At 40.3% G+C, this 14,495-nt stretch overlaps 6 non-coding genes across 6 annotated transcripts; all 6 read left to right on the forward strand.

Moving 5' to 3' along the window:
* Positions 1 to 9,043: 9,043 nt before the first annotated feature.
* trnaw-cca (transfer RNA tryptophan (anticodon CCA)) lies at positions 9,044 to 9,115 on the forward strand. Its single transcript has one exon. It is a non-coding gene; the product is annotated as a tRNA-Trp (tRNA).
* Positions 9,116 to 10,028: 913 nt separating this feature from the next.
* On the forward strand, positions 10,029 to 10,100 carry trnaw-cca (transfer RNA tryptophan (anticodon CCA)). The gene has a single exon. It is a non-coding gene; the product is annotated as a tRNA-Trp (tRNA).
* Positions 10,101 to 11,075: 975 nt separating this feature from the next.
* On the forward strand, positions 11,076 to 11,147 carry trnaw-cca (transfer RNA tryptophan (anticodon CCA)). Its single transcript has one exon. It is a non-coding gene; the product is annotated as a tRNA-Trp (tRNA).
* Positions 11,148 to 12,075: 928 nt separating this feature from the next.
* Positions 12,076 to 12,147, forward strand: trnaw-cca (transfer RNA tryptophan (anticodon CCA)). The gene has a single exon. It is a non-coding gene; the product is annotated as a tRNA-Trp (tRNA).
* Positions 12,148 to 13,123: 976 nt separating this feature from the next.
* trnaw-cca (transfer RNA tryptophan (anticodon CCA)) lies at positions 13,124 to 13,195 on the forward strand. Its single transcript has one exon. It is a non-coding gene; the product is annotated as a tRNA-Trp (tRNA).
* Positions 13,196 to 14,123: 928 nt separating this feature from the next.
* Positions 14,124 to 14,195, forward strand: trnaw-cca (transfer RNA tryptophan (anticodon CCA)). Its single transcript has one exon. It is a non-coding gene; the product is annotated as a tRNA-Trp (tRNA).
* The last annotated feature ends 300 nt before the right edge of the window (positions 14,196 to 14,495 follow it).

Genomic DNA, 14,495 nt, shown 5'->3' on the forward strand with positions numbered 1-14,495 from the left:
CGATTTTCTTTTAGACAAGCGCAGCACATATGTTTGCTGGAAGAGAAATTTATATTTTTCTTTTTGTTTAATTTTGTATTTGTAGTTTGGTAGAGTGACGTATAAACGGCCCATATTAAACATGGTTAAAACGTTAAAAGAAGCCTCATCTTTTTTTCCCTGTGGTGCCCACTGTTGTGGTATTTTATTTAAGCTAAATGTTTCTTTCTGAACAGAAGCTTTTTTCTTTTATAAGTAGGGGATGGAATGAATCGCTGCTGCGTTTGGACGCACTCTGAGGAGGCAGCAGTTGCTCGCTGCCAGAGGTCACATGATCTATTTATCCCATCACTTTCATTTTTTAAATAATGAATAATCATGCGTTAAATTTCCATTCATTTTAATTAATATTTAGTCCAAACAAGCTGACCAGAATGCCTCAGTAACACAAACAATGCAATTAAACAATTTCACTTAAATTAGGAACATTTCACCTGCTGCGGCTCGAACGCACGTTCTTCCTGTGCCATGTAAACCTGAACTGGTCACCTGCTGCTTGTGTGTAATCAGATGTCTCTAGGGAGCTTGCTGAAGAGGTTATGAGCTTCTAGACTTTTGCCTCAGACAGACTCATGGCTGTTTAAATAATGATCTGGATGGATCCGTGCTCTGCTGACACTTTCGAAGCAGTTGCTGAATAACGACGAGCGCTACTTCAGCCAAAATTTTAAATCTGGAAACTTCTCCAAATGAATAACCAGAAGTCTTCCAGACTCTGAAAGATAGAAGGGTGTCCACTTTCCACTCAACGCCGCGCTGTAGTGCATGATGTCAAGAGCGTCACAGACACTCTCCGAGCCTCTCCTCAGCGCGCCACTTGCTCGTGCACTGTCAGCAACCAGAGGCAGAGGAGGTGAGAAAAGGCTCAGATGCGCTGATGGAGATATTTTCTTAATTGTTACCTCTGCGATGTTCTCTGTGCGTAGCGTGTAAAATATTTTTCAATAACAAACAAATAAATAAATAAACAAGTCGCCTCCTGTAAAAAACAACCATAACGGCTCAGCCCATCGCCGATGGTCTATTCATTCGTCCCATCGCCCAACCTTAATATGAATGCCTCAGCACAGTTTCTTGGTAAGACTGATGTGGTTCATCATGCCTTGCTGAGGTTTATCACTAACTGTAGACCACTGACCCATCATGGTGAATTGTTTTCTCCAGTGGGATGGCCTCTGTCCACCAAGAGGTTGGGACATTGGTACACCTTCATTTATGAGGCCATGCTTGAATTACTACACACCTACATCTGTAACTTAATCTCACAGAGAAGTGCTAGAAAAAAAAACAGGTCAGTGCAAAAAGGTAAGTTGCAGTTAAGGTTTATTTTTCTCCACATCACATTCAATCCTGTTGATAACATTTTTGTTAAAGTTAGAATATGGAACATTTTAATAAAAAACTTTATTAATACATCCGCGGGGCATTCAGATGTGAGCAGAAGAGATGTATAGTTTCTCCTTTAAAAGCCATATTTAAAAAGAAAAATAATACAAATTTAAATCTGTCGGGTGCGGCACTGTTTATGTTTACATCTACCATCCACTAGAGGGCATCGTTGGGCTAAAACGTCTGCTCAGTAAGGCAAGGTTGGGACTGTAAAATGGCAGACTTGACAAATCAAGCAGCTGATTCTGAGTCCAGAAGATGTTCTAACGGTGAATACTGTTGCAAAAACAGAAAAAAACATTTTTGTAGAAATTAGTCCTTATCCTGTACGATTTGTCTCTGAACGTGGTGCTGGAACGTGTCAGCAGTGAACAAACATCCCAGCGGCTGGAAAATAAGTCCATTTGCAATACAACCTCTGAACACCAGAGTTCACCATATTGTTTGTGTTCCATCAATCAATCAATCAATCAATCAATCAATCAATCAATCAATCAATCAACTTTATTTATATAGCACTTAATCCTACAATGCATGCAACTCAAGGCCCCACATACCCACATTCGCTCCCATCTCCAGAATTTTAAAAACAGTCTGACCATAACCAACCTTTAAGGCATTGAGTTCACCTTTAGATGGACTTTCAGTAATGATTTCATTCTTTCAAACATCTTTTCAGTTCCTTTTTTAGGCCATCTTAATAAAAAAAAAAGCTTTCTCTCCTTGAAGGTTGAATAAAGAAGAAGAAGAAGAAGAAAAGATCATTTATGGCTGAAACGATTCCTCGAGTACCTCGAATAATTTGGGTACAAAAAAGCCTCGAGTCAAATTCTCTGCCTCAAGGATTCATTTAATTCATATTTAATTAATTCATGGCTTTGCAATCGCCCGGGGTCATGTTTCACCCGAACTGAAATAAGTGACGCACATACCCACTGCACTGAATGCACACGCGAGTAGCGAATGTAACTTAACTTTCTCTTAAGCCATGGCGGACAACGTGGACCCCGGTGGAGTGCGAAAAAGACAGAAAATGTCAAAGGTGTGGGACCATTTTTCACGTCGTAAGGCGGAAAACGTAGTCCGGTGTAAATATGCATTCTTTTGTCTGTAGAAACCATAAACAACTTTATTAAAGATTGGCGTGAAGAGAAGTGGTGTCTCTCATTATTGTTCTTGCCAGACAACCAGAGGGGATTGAAGATTAAAATCAGCTACATTAGTAAACCCTTCTTTACAGGCAGCAAACCTGGTATCCTGACAGTTGGAAAACGTGTTCTTTTATTGGAACCAAAACCTCCACACACTAGAGGTCGCTTTGGTGTTTGTGTTCCATATTCAACTTTTAAATCTCACGGAAAAACTTTCTTATGGCCCATTTTCATAGGACTAACCTTCAATGGTCAAAAGTAGATACTGTCAGATAAAAGTGAAACTCCTGTTATATTCATGAAAATTACTTGAATAATGTATTTTTACCAATAAAAAAAACTTTGCTCTAAAAGAGCTCTGATTTGCTGACCCTTGGATCTTCATTACAGCAAGTTGATAGAACAGCCATGGTTTTAAACCATTGTTCCATTCTGATTAAACTCAGCAATGAGAAAACTTCAGGATCAAACCACGACCCTGGAAATTAGAGGTGAATTTGTCTGAATGAGGGTTAAAAGGTTTAGAAGGTTTTAGTTTCTGATTGTTACTAAAACTAACTTTGCTGGTATTTACAGGTAACTGTACTTTCACTGATGTGATTTGATTACAGTCTTCTGGTTTAGAGTCAGATGCATTTTATGAAACTTAGCGAAAGTTTTCAGCATTGGGTTCTCAGAAACGTCCAGTAAAATTCCTATTTTGAAATACAAGAGTAATTATAAAGATGCCAGATTTCTCTTTAAATTACAAATTGGATTACGTGAAAGTTCAAGTTCTGTTTTAAAGCTAGCTTGGTCTAATTATTTACAAATGTTTTACTTATTTATTACCTGTAGAGGACATAACACTAGACTCAGCTAGTGTTTGTGTTTTGTTAGATTCTACTCAGGTCTAACACTTTTGGTTAGTCAACCACCTGCAGCAGGTGAGTCCACATGTCCTCTGACAGGCAGAGTTAGTCCCAGCAGACGTCTACCACAGACCAACCACAGCTGATTGAACCCAGCAGCTTGGGTTATTTATCAGACTTTCTAAATTTGTGCTAATTAGTAGAGACAAGTGAGTCAAATGGAGATGGATGCTTTCAGGTGCTTCTGGTTTTTTCAGAAGCCAGTTTTCAGTTTGTTCAGATCAGATTCACTGTGTCTGCTACTGATTTACAAAAAGCAAAGACAGTTTAAAGGTGAACTATGCACTCTTTGAAAAAGTTGTTTAGTCAAGCTGCAATTAGAAAAAAAACAGTTGCAGAAAATGATATAAGTCTGGCTTGCAGCACACATACGCTGGCACAAGCACACACACACACAGACACACACACACACACACACACACACACACACACACACACACACACACACACACACACACACACACACACACACACACACACACACACACACACACATACATTCGACACACAGTTCTGTTGAGCTGCATTACAGTAAAATTAAAACTTCTAGAATCAACCCCGCAATTGAATCTCCTCCCACTTGCTTTGGGAGTTTGTAACGCATTTCAGAACAAACGATGTCACCATAGTTCCAACAGTAATATTGTGTCCTGTATCACTGCTATGAATGGTTTACTGTAAAATAGCATGATATATAATCTTTAAATCACTTTTTAAAAAATCAACTGATATGAACGGCATAGTTGTTAATAAAATAATAACAACTTTGTGAACTTTTTTCTGTTCAAAGCAACACTTAGTGCCTTGGGGAGATAGTCTCAGCCTTTGTTTGGTACTAATTCTTTGAGTTCAGCAGTTAGCAATAGCTGGATACAATAAAACTGGATTCATTAGTAACAGTTCTCACCCTCCTCACCAATCAACATGTAACGTGATGAAGGAACCATTTCTCCCCTCTAACAGCTGTTCTGTTTGACACAGTGTCAGTGTGCATGAAACGCTCAAGGTCATGCATTCACTTCTAATGTTTACATTCCAGCAGTGAAGACAGAAGAACGAAGAATGAACTCTTTTCTTTTAATTAATCAAATAACTCTATGTTAATAAAGCTAATCAAAACAACTGTTAGTCAATAATAACCATGTGACCGATCTGTGAAATCACATTGTTATGATTAATGTTTAATAAGGAAATGACGTATTGTAGCCACTAGTCAGCTGATACACAAGATAAATAATCATGACACATTCCGGTCGCAAAATCCAATCAGAACCTTCACTCTGAAGAGTGGCAGAGTCTCTGTGGTGTTTATTTTATCTGTCAGCTGTGATTCGTCCAGAATCGTAAACATCAAGATTAATAAGTCAGAACAACGCCATTTTGAGTTCAGTATTTAGCCAGCTCTCAAGATCCTCTGAAGTTCATCATTGCTAAGTGGAGTACGGACCGGCCATCTGTACTTTTTACTTTTAAGCTGAGAACTGCCAAGCTGGGAAATCCTGTCGTTGTTATCAACAAAACAATGTTTCCTTCAGAATAAAAGCTGAACTCGCTGACCCAAAGGGGGGCCCCTTTGATGCTGTGAAACACCTGCCGCTTTTACCTGGAGACTATCCAAAGACTAGTTTGTCGTGCTGAGGACGCTGTTTCATTCGGCTCCAGTACCAGAGGAGGGTCCGTGGACCTGGCAACCTGATCTAAGATGGAAGTCCCACTGACGGGTAATGTAGAACGGCACAGATAACGTCTCATGTGTTTTCTGACCATGGTTCAAACGTTGATCAGTTAGGAGCAAAACATCATCTCCCACGCAGACTCGCTTCTCCAGAACGGAGGTTCTGAACTGACATCACACCAACACACACTCCACCTCACGTTCATTCCATCACTAGAGAGTTGGTCCTGTTAAACTGTTTAAAATAATTTAGATAATAAATTTTTCTTAAACGTTCTGAGGTCTCTCTCTCTTCTCTTGTCTCTCAGTTCATGCAAAGTGTAATAAATTTCCCTGTAATAAAAAGGACCACTCTTCTGATTTTAAAAGCCGTGTCCAGGGATGGGGTCCATACTAGATATGGATTATTAATATCTCTGGTCATTAATTAAATTGTAATTCTCTCTTCATTCCATTACAAACATAACTTTAAACTTCAAGTAAAAAAACTTTAATCACAGATAGGGATGGGTACCGAATTCGGTACTTTTTAAGGTACCGACCGAATTCCACAGTACCGACCGAGCACCGATTCACGTCATTTCAAACGGTGCCTCGTTTCGGTACCCGTCCATCATAACGAGAGCTTGCCAAGAAGCTGCGCATGCGCAAGAGCGTTTTGTCGTCGCTTGCTGTGAACCAGTTGTAAACAGAGCAGCATGGTAGAAAGAACGCACGCTAAAGCTTGGGTCCACTTCACTAAATGTGATGGGTAACTGGATGATGAAACCAGCGACAACTATCTAAGTGAGACATCCTCATCTTAATCTGCTCCGGTAGGTAAATATAATTAGCTTGATATGTTAGCTTCCGTTTTGCTAATGGTGTGTTCGCTTTCTCCTCGGAACTCCGAAATTCCGACTAGAATAACATGAACGCGCTCTAAAGTTTGGCTTCACTTTACTAAATGTGACGGGTGAAGACGAAACCAGTGACGATCTAAGTGTGAGGCATCGTTTTAATCTGCTCCAGCAGCTAAATAAACTGATTAAGATATTGTTAGCTTGATATGTTAGCTTCCATTGCTACCATTGTTATCAGCTAATGGTGCGTTCGTTTTCTCCTCGGAAATTCTAACTTCCCAGTAGGAAAAATCAAATGAAAAAAGATGGCAAAAGGAATGAAGATACACAGTAAATTTAGTTCACAGTAAAGATGTTTGCTTCAGTTTAATTATCAGCTTATAAAACTACAAGGGCAATGTTAAAATACAAACAGTTGTATGTTATTTATCGTTATATTTATCAAATATTGTTATATATTGAGAAAAATATATATTTAATTTTAAAAGAGAATTAAAATAAAAAACACTCAAAAGTATCGAAAATTGGTACCGTTAAGTACCGGTATCGATTCGTAGGTACCGGTAATTAGTACCGGATCGATTCAAATGTCAAAGGTACCCATCCCTAATCACAGAAATCTAAAAGTAAGGAGAGTCTAGCTGTGTGCAACAACGTTTAATCTCGTTTCCTGTCTTCTTTTTTCTTTTTCAGCAAGACTAGAGATATAGGCTGGAGAATAAAGCAATAAAATTTTGATCTTTATTGCTTCTCTTTTGGAGGCTCTCAGTTGTTTCTGGTAAAGTAAATGAATTTCTGAGATAATCCATCAACACACACACAATCAGGTTCCAGTGATGCTTTTCTACCAGCTTTAGGCGGCTAAAAACTCTGAACTTGTCTCAATTAATTTGTCAGACACCAATTTATTATTTATAATGCAGGACACTTTCTGGCTTCTCACTTTGCTTTAATAAAAGATAATCAGTGAAAAGAGAATCTTTCTTTCTTTCTTTATGCCCTATCTAAAGCAAGTAAAAAATGCAGTTTTACCTTATGGCTAAAGTTGTTTTTATTCTGCTAAAGTCTCGATCGGACAAACATAAACAACACAGTCAGAGACCCAGATTCACCAAAAGTATACTACATCAGATTTTATTTGTCTTTAATTGCTCCTGCTGTTGGCTTCAGCATCAGATACACAAAGTAAATGGAGCTAAGTACATACTAAAACTGTTGTTAAAGAAGTTCTTGGTTGCATTTAAATATGTTCTTATATTTGAGAATGAAAATGAGGAAAAGCACTGTGAGACAAAATCATTTAGCCAAAAGGAGTCAGGGCCTCAGAGGGTATGTCTGATGTGAATAACAAATGGTGAGTCTTAAATGAGGGGGGATTATGCGCTCATGCAAGTACACACACACACACACACACACACACACACCTGAGTGGCTGCCTGTGCTGCAAAAAGACGAAGAGCTCACACTGAGGCTCCTCAGAGGTTTGATGGGCGCAGATGTTCACAGCTTTAATGCCTATTACTGACTGTGTGTGTGTGTGTGTGTGTGTGTGTGTGTGTGTGTGTGTGTGTGTGTGTGTGTGTGTGTGTCTGTGTGTCTGTGTGTCTGTGTGTGTTGAGATTTTTAAACTAAAAATTAATCTCTGTTCTATATGAATCTGTTTGACAGATTTACGGATGGATTCAACTCATATGTTCAGGAAGATTTAATAACATCTATTTAACAACTGATGATTGTCACAATAAAGAATTTGTTTGCGTAAAGTTAATGCTATAGTAAAGTAATGAGGAATTTCTTTAAAACTCCATTGTTGACATGTTCCCCCTACTTTTTCCAAAGCCTCCAGCCCAGTTTATTTTCAATAGTAATCCCTAAGAATTTACATGTGTGTACTTGTTCAATTTTTATACCATTTATTTAAGTAATAATTTGATTGTTAATTTTCCTGTTTCTGAATATAACATACTTTGTTTTGGTCACATTTATAGAAAGTTTATTACAATCAAACCATCCTTTTAACACTGAGTACCGATTACCATCATAAGAAACAATGCACTTTTTTGGTATGCTGGCTCAAGAGTGTGATGTTGTCAGTCACTGTGGGAGAGCTGTAAACAGCATGGCAGAGAGGGAGCGTTCAGAATTTTTGTCCACTTCCCTACATGGGATAGGTAACTGGGTGATGATGAAACCAGCAACAGCAATCTGAGTGAGGCTTCATCATCTTAATCTGCTCTGGTAGGTAAATTAAATGTTTACGATAACGATAGTTTGATATTTTATCTTCCGTTCAGCTAATGGTGTGTTGGCATTCTCCTCGGAGCTCCAAAATTCCGACTAGAAAAAAGCAAACACGCTATAAAGTTAGGCTTCTCTTCATACATGTGATGGGCTGTTGGGTGATGATGTAACCAGCGACAACGATCTGAGTATGAGGCATCTTAATCTGCTCCAGCAGCTAAATAAACTTTAAGATAACGTTAGCTTTATAATTTAGATTTTGTTTGCGTGGCTAATGGTGTGTTCACTTTCTCCTTGGAAATTCCAACTTCCGAGTAGGAAAAATAAACAAATGAATGGCAAAAGGAATGAAGATATACAGTAAATTTTGTTCACAGCAAAGATGTTTGCTTCAGTGTAATTAGCAGCTTAGGGTTAGGGTTAGTTAAGGTATTCCCCTAATAAAAAGGGGGACCATAGAGTGAAGGATTAGGGTTAGCGTTAGGGGAACATGTGAAAAGAATTGGACTCTGCTAAGGCTGCCTTTTTTCTCCAATTTTTTCGTAATGTTTCTGGAAAGGATTTGTAGGCACAGCCAAGGTGTTGCGGGAATCTGTTTTGGTGGCCTAAGGATCAGGTCTCTTTTTTTTTTTTACAGAGGATGTGGTCCTGTTTGTTTAATCAGACAGTGATCTCTGTTGTTTTATCTGTCCATCATTGGTGTTGCGTCGTTGACCAGTTTTATTCAGGTCAATGAATGTTTGTGTTAGTTAAGGTTTACCATCGGCTCATTTTCATTATCATTTGTTGACACCTGACTCTGTGGCGCAATGGTAGCGCGTCTTATTCCAGATCAGAAGGTTGTGTGTTCAAATCACATCAGGGTCAAAGATTTCTACTTAAACCTTCAAGGTTACACATCCATCGTCAGGACTGTGGAAGTTTGATTATCCAAACTGCAACGATGGAAAGGGTAACAATAACTGGTTAAAATCAGTGCTACAGAAAGCCCACGTTTATTGTAGGCACTCAATTGGACCGGAGAACTGCCATTGTGCTATCAGTTCACCACTTGTGTTGCATCATTGAACAGTTTTATTCAACTCAATGAATGTTTGTTATAATTAAGGTTTACCCTTACTAAAAAGGAGACTGCAGAGTGTGTTCCAACAACAGGGAGGTCACACTCCTCAGCCTCCCTGGTGAGGTCTTGTTAATGGTTCTGTAGAGGAAGGTCAGACGGATTGTCAACCCTCAGGTTCAGCTGGATCAGCTTTATACCATTAGGGGAATCCTGGAGATGTACGTGAGAATTTATCCAACCAATGAACATGTGTTTTGTGGATTTGGAGAAGGGTTTTGACCGCATTACTCAGGGGGCCCTGTGGGTGGCACTCCGTGAGTATGGGGTACCAGGGCTCCTGACACAGGCTCTTAGTTCCCCGAATGACCGGTGTCATAGCTCGGTCCGCATTGCCTGCAATAAGTCAAGCTCATTTCCAGTAAGAATTGGACTCTGCTAAGGCTGCCCTTTATCACCAATTTTGTTCATAACATATATAGACAGGATTAGTAGGCACAGCCAAGGTGTTGCGGGGATCTGTTTTTGTGTTGTACGGATCAGGGCTCTACATTTTACAGAGGATGTGGTCCTGATGGTTTTTTCGAACTGTGATCTCTGTTGTTTTATCTGTACATCACTGGTGTTGCATCTTTTAACAGTTGTTTTCAGGTCAATGAATGTTTGCCATACTTAAGGTTTACCTTCACATTTTTCTTATTTTCTGTGTTATAGGAAGGTGACTCTGTGGCGCAACGGTAGTGCGTCTGACTCCAGATCAGAAGGTTGTGTGTTCAAATCACATCAGTGTCAAGGCTTTCTACTTATGTGTTATGTGACATAACACCCATCAGGGATTTAGATTTTTTTTTTCATCCAAACAGTGCAAAGATGGAAAGGGTAACAATAACCTTATGTAAGCCGACTGGTTCAAATCGGTGCTACAGGAAGCCATTGTTTATTGTAGGCCCTCAATTGGACCAGAGTACTGTCGTTGGGCTATCACTAAATCACTTGTGTTGCATCATTAAACAGTTTTATTCAACTCAATGAATGCTTGTTATAATTAAGGTTTACCCCTAATAAAAAGGGGGCCGCACAGTGTGTTCCAACTACAAGGAGATCACACTCCTCAGTCTATCTGGTAATGTCGTTTTCGGGGATCTGGAGAGGAAGGTCAGATGAATTGTCCAACTTCAGATTCAGGAGCAACATTGTGGTTTTCGTCCTGGCCATGGAACGCTGGACCAGCTTTATACCTTTAGGTGGATCCTGGAGGGTGCGTGAGAGTTGGCCCAACCAATCTACATGTGTTTTGTGCATTTGGAGAAGGGTTTTGATTGCATTACTCAGGGGCATTGCAAGGGGCACTCTTTGAACATCGGGTACCAGGCCTTCTGATACAATCTGTTAGGTCACGAATGACAGGTATCATAGCATAGTCTGAATTGCCGGCAGTAAGTCGAGTTCATTTCCGGTAAGAATTGGCCTCTGCTAACGCAGCCCTTTATGACAACGTTTGTTCATAACATTTCTGGACAGGATTTGTAGGCACAGCCAAGGTGTTTTGTGAGGATCTGTTTTGGTGGCCTAAGGAGCAAGTCTCTCTTTTTTTTTTTTTTTTTTACAGAGGATGTGGTCCTGTTTGTTTAATCAGACAGTGATCTCTGTTGTTTTATCTGTACATCACTGGTGTTGCGTCGTTGAACAGTTTTATTCAGGTCATTGAATGTTTGTGTTAGTTAAGGTTTACCATCGGCTCATTTTCATTATCATTTGTTGACACCTGACTCTGTGGCGCAATGGTAGCGCTTCTGACTCCAGATCAGAAGGTTGTGTGTTTAAATCACATCAGGGTCAAAGACTTCTACTTAAACCTTCAAGGTTACACATCCATCGTCAGGACTGTAGATGTTTGATCATCCAAACTCCAACAATTGAAAGGGCAACAATAACCCTATGTAAACCAACTGGTTAAAATCAGTGGTACAGAACGCCGACGTTTATTGTAGGCACTCAATTGGACCAGAGAACTGCCATTGTGCTATCAGTTCACCACTTGTGTTGCATCATTGAACAGTTTTATTCAACTCAATGAATGCTTGTTATAATTAAGGTTTACCCTTACTAAAAAGGAGACTGCAGAGTGTGTTCCAACAACAGGGAGGTCACACTCCTCAGCCTCTCTGGTGAGGTCTTGTTAATGGTCCTGTAGAGGAAGGTCAGACGGATTGTCAACCCTCAGGTTCAGCTGGATCAGCTTTATACCATTAGGGGAATCCTGGAGATGTACGTGAGAGTTTATCCAACCAATGAACATGTGTTTTGTGGATTTGGAGAAGGGTTTTGACCGCATTACTCCGGGGGCCCTGTGGGTGGCACTCTGTGAGTATCGGGTGCCAGGGCTCCTTACATAGGCTCTTAGTTTCCCGAATGACCGGTGTCATAGCTCGGTCCGCATTGCCTGCAGTAAGTCAAGCTCATTTCCAGTAAGAATTGGACTCTGCTAAGGCTGCCCTTTATCACCAATTTTGTTCATAACATATATAGACAGGGTTAGTAGGCACAGCCAAGGTGTTGCGGGGATCTGTTTTTGTGTTGTACGGATCAGGGCTCTACATTTTACAGAGGATGTGGTCCTGATGGTTTTTTCGAACTGTGATCTCTGTTGTTTTATCTGTACATCACTGGTGTTGCACCTTTTAACAGTTGTTTTCAGGTCAATGAATGTTTGCCAAACTTAAGGTTTATCTTCACATTTTTACTATTTTCTATTTAATGGGCAGGTGACTCTGTGGCGCAACGGTAGCGCGTCTGACTCCAGATCAGAAGGTTGTGTGTTCAAGTCACATCAGGGTCAAGGCCTTCTACTTATGTGTTATGTGACATAACACCCATCAGGGATTTAGATATTTTTTTTCATCCAAACAGTGCAAAGATGGAAAGGGTAACAATAACCTTATGTAAGCCGACTGGTTCAAATCGGTGCTACAGGAAGCCATTGTTTATTGTAGGCCCTCAATTGTACCAGAGTACTGTCGTTGGGCTATCACTAAATCACTTGTGTTGCATCATTAAACAGTTTTATTCAACTCAATGAATGCTTGTTATAATTAAGGTTTAAACCTAATAAAAAGGGGGCCGCATAGTGTGTTCCAACTACAAGGAGATCACACTCCTCAGTCTATCTGGTAATGTCGTTTTCGTGGATCTGGAGAGGAAGGTCAGATGAATTGTCCAACTTCAGATTCAGGAGCAACATTGTGGTTTTCGTCCTGGCCATGGAACGCTGGACCAGCTTTATACCTTTAGGTGGATCCTGGAGGGTGCGTGAGAGTTGGCCCAACCAATCTACATGTGTTTTGTGCATTTGGAGAAGGGTTTTGATTGCATTACTCAGGGGCATTGCAGGGGGCACTCTTTGAACATCGGGTACCAGGCCTTCTGATACAATCTGTTAGGTCACCGAATGACAGGTATCATAGCATAGTCTGCATTGCCGGCAGTAAGTCGAGCTCATTTCCGGTAAGAATTGGCCTCTGCTAACGCAGCCCTTTATCACAACATTTGTTCATAACATTTCTGGACAGGATTTGTAGGCACAGCCAAGGTGTTTTGCGAGGATCTGTTTTGGTGGCCTAAGGAGCAAGTCTCTTTTTTTTTTTTTTTTTTTTACAGAGGATGTGGTCCTGTTTGTTTAATCAGACAGTGATCTCTGTTGTTTTATCTGTACATCACTGGTGTTGCGTCGTTGAACAGTTTTATTCAGGTCATTGAATGTTTGTGTTAGTTAAGGTTTACCATCGGCTCATTTTCATTATCATTTGTTGACACCTGACTCTGTGGCGCAATGGTAGCGCTTCTGACTCCAGATCAGAAGTTTGTGTGTTCAAATCACATCAGGGTCAAAGACTTCTACTTAAACCTTCAAGGTTACACATCCATCCTCAGGACTGTAGATGTTTGATCATCCAAACTGCAACGATGGAAAGGGCAACAATAACCCTACATAAACCAACTGGTTAAAATCAGTGCTACAGAAAGCCCACGTTTGTTGTAGTCACTCAATTGGACCGGAGAACTGCCATTGTGCTATCAGTTCACCACTTGTGTTGCATCATTGAACAGTTTTATTCAACTCAATGAATGTTTGTTATAATTAAGGTTTACCCTTACTAAAAAGGAGACTGCAGAGTGTGTTCCAACAACAGGGAGGTCACACTCCTCAGCCTCCCTGGTGAGGTCTTGTTAATGGTTCTGTAGAGGAAGGTCAGACGGATTGTCAACCCTCAGGTTCAGCTGGATCAGCTTTATACCATTAGGGGAATCCTGGAGATGTACGTGAGAATTTATCCAACCAATGAACATGTGTTTTGTGGATTTGGAGAAGGGTTTTGACCGCATTACTCAGGGGGCCCTGTGGGTGGCACTCCGTGAGTATGGGGTACCAGGGCTCCTGACACAGGCTCTTAGTTCCCCGAATGACCGGTGTCATAGCTCGGTCCGCATTGCCTGCAATAAGTCAAGCTCATTTCCAGTAAGAATTGGACTCTGCTAAGGCTGCCCTTTATCACCAATTTTGTTCATAACATATATAGACAGGATTAGTAGGCACAGCCAAGGTGTTGCGGGGATCTGTTTTTGTGTTGTACGGATCAGGGCTCTACATTTTACAGAGGATGTGGTCCTGATGGTTTTTTCGAACTGTGATCTCTGTTGTTTTATCTGTACATCACTGGTGTTGCATCTTTTAACAGTTGTTTTCAGGTCAATGAATGTTTGCCAAACTTAAGGTTTACCTTCACATTTTTCTTATTTTCTGTTTGATAGGCAGGTGACTCTGTGGCGCAACAGTAGCGCGTCTGACTCCAGATCAGAAGGTTGTGTGTTCAAATCACATCAGTGTCAAGGCTTTCTACTTATGTGTTATGTGACATAACACCCATCAGGGATTTAGATTTTTTTTTCATCCAAACCGTGCAAAGATGGAAAGGGTAACAATAACCTTATGTAAGCCGACTGGTTCAAATCGGTGCTACATGAAGCCATAGTTTATTGTAGGCCCTCAATTGTACCAGAGTACTGTCGTTGGGCTATCACTAAATCACTTGTGTTGCATCATTAAACAGTTTTATTCAACTCAATGAATGCTTGTTATAATTAAGGTTTACCCCTAATAAAAAGGGGGCCGCACAGTGTGTTCCAACT

Source organism: Nothobranchius furzeri, chromosome 2 (genome assembly GCF_043380555.1).
Source record: "Nothobranchius furzeri strain GRZ-AD chromosome 2, NfurGRZ-RIMD1, whole genome shotgun sequence".
Lineage (NCBI taxonomy): Eukaryota > Metazoa > Chordata > Actinopteri > Cyprinodontiformes > Nothobranchiidae > Nothobranchius > Nothobranchius furzeri.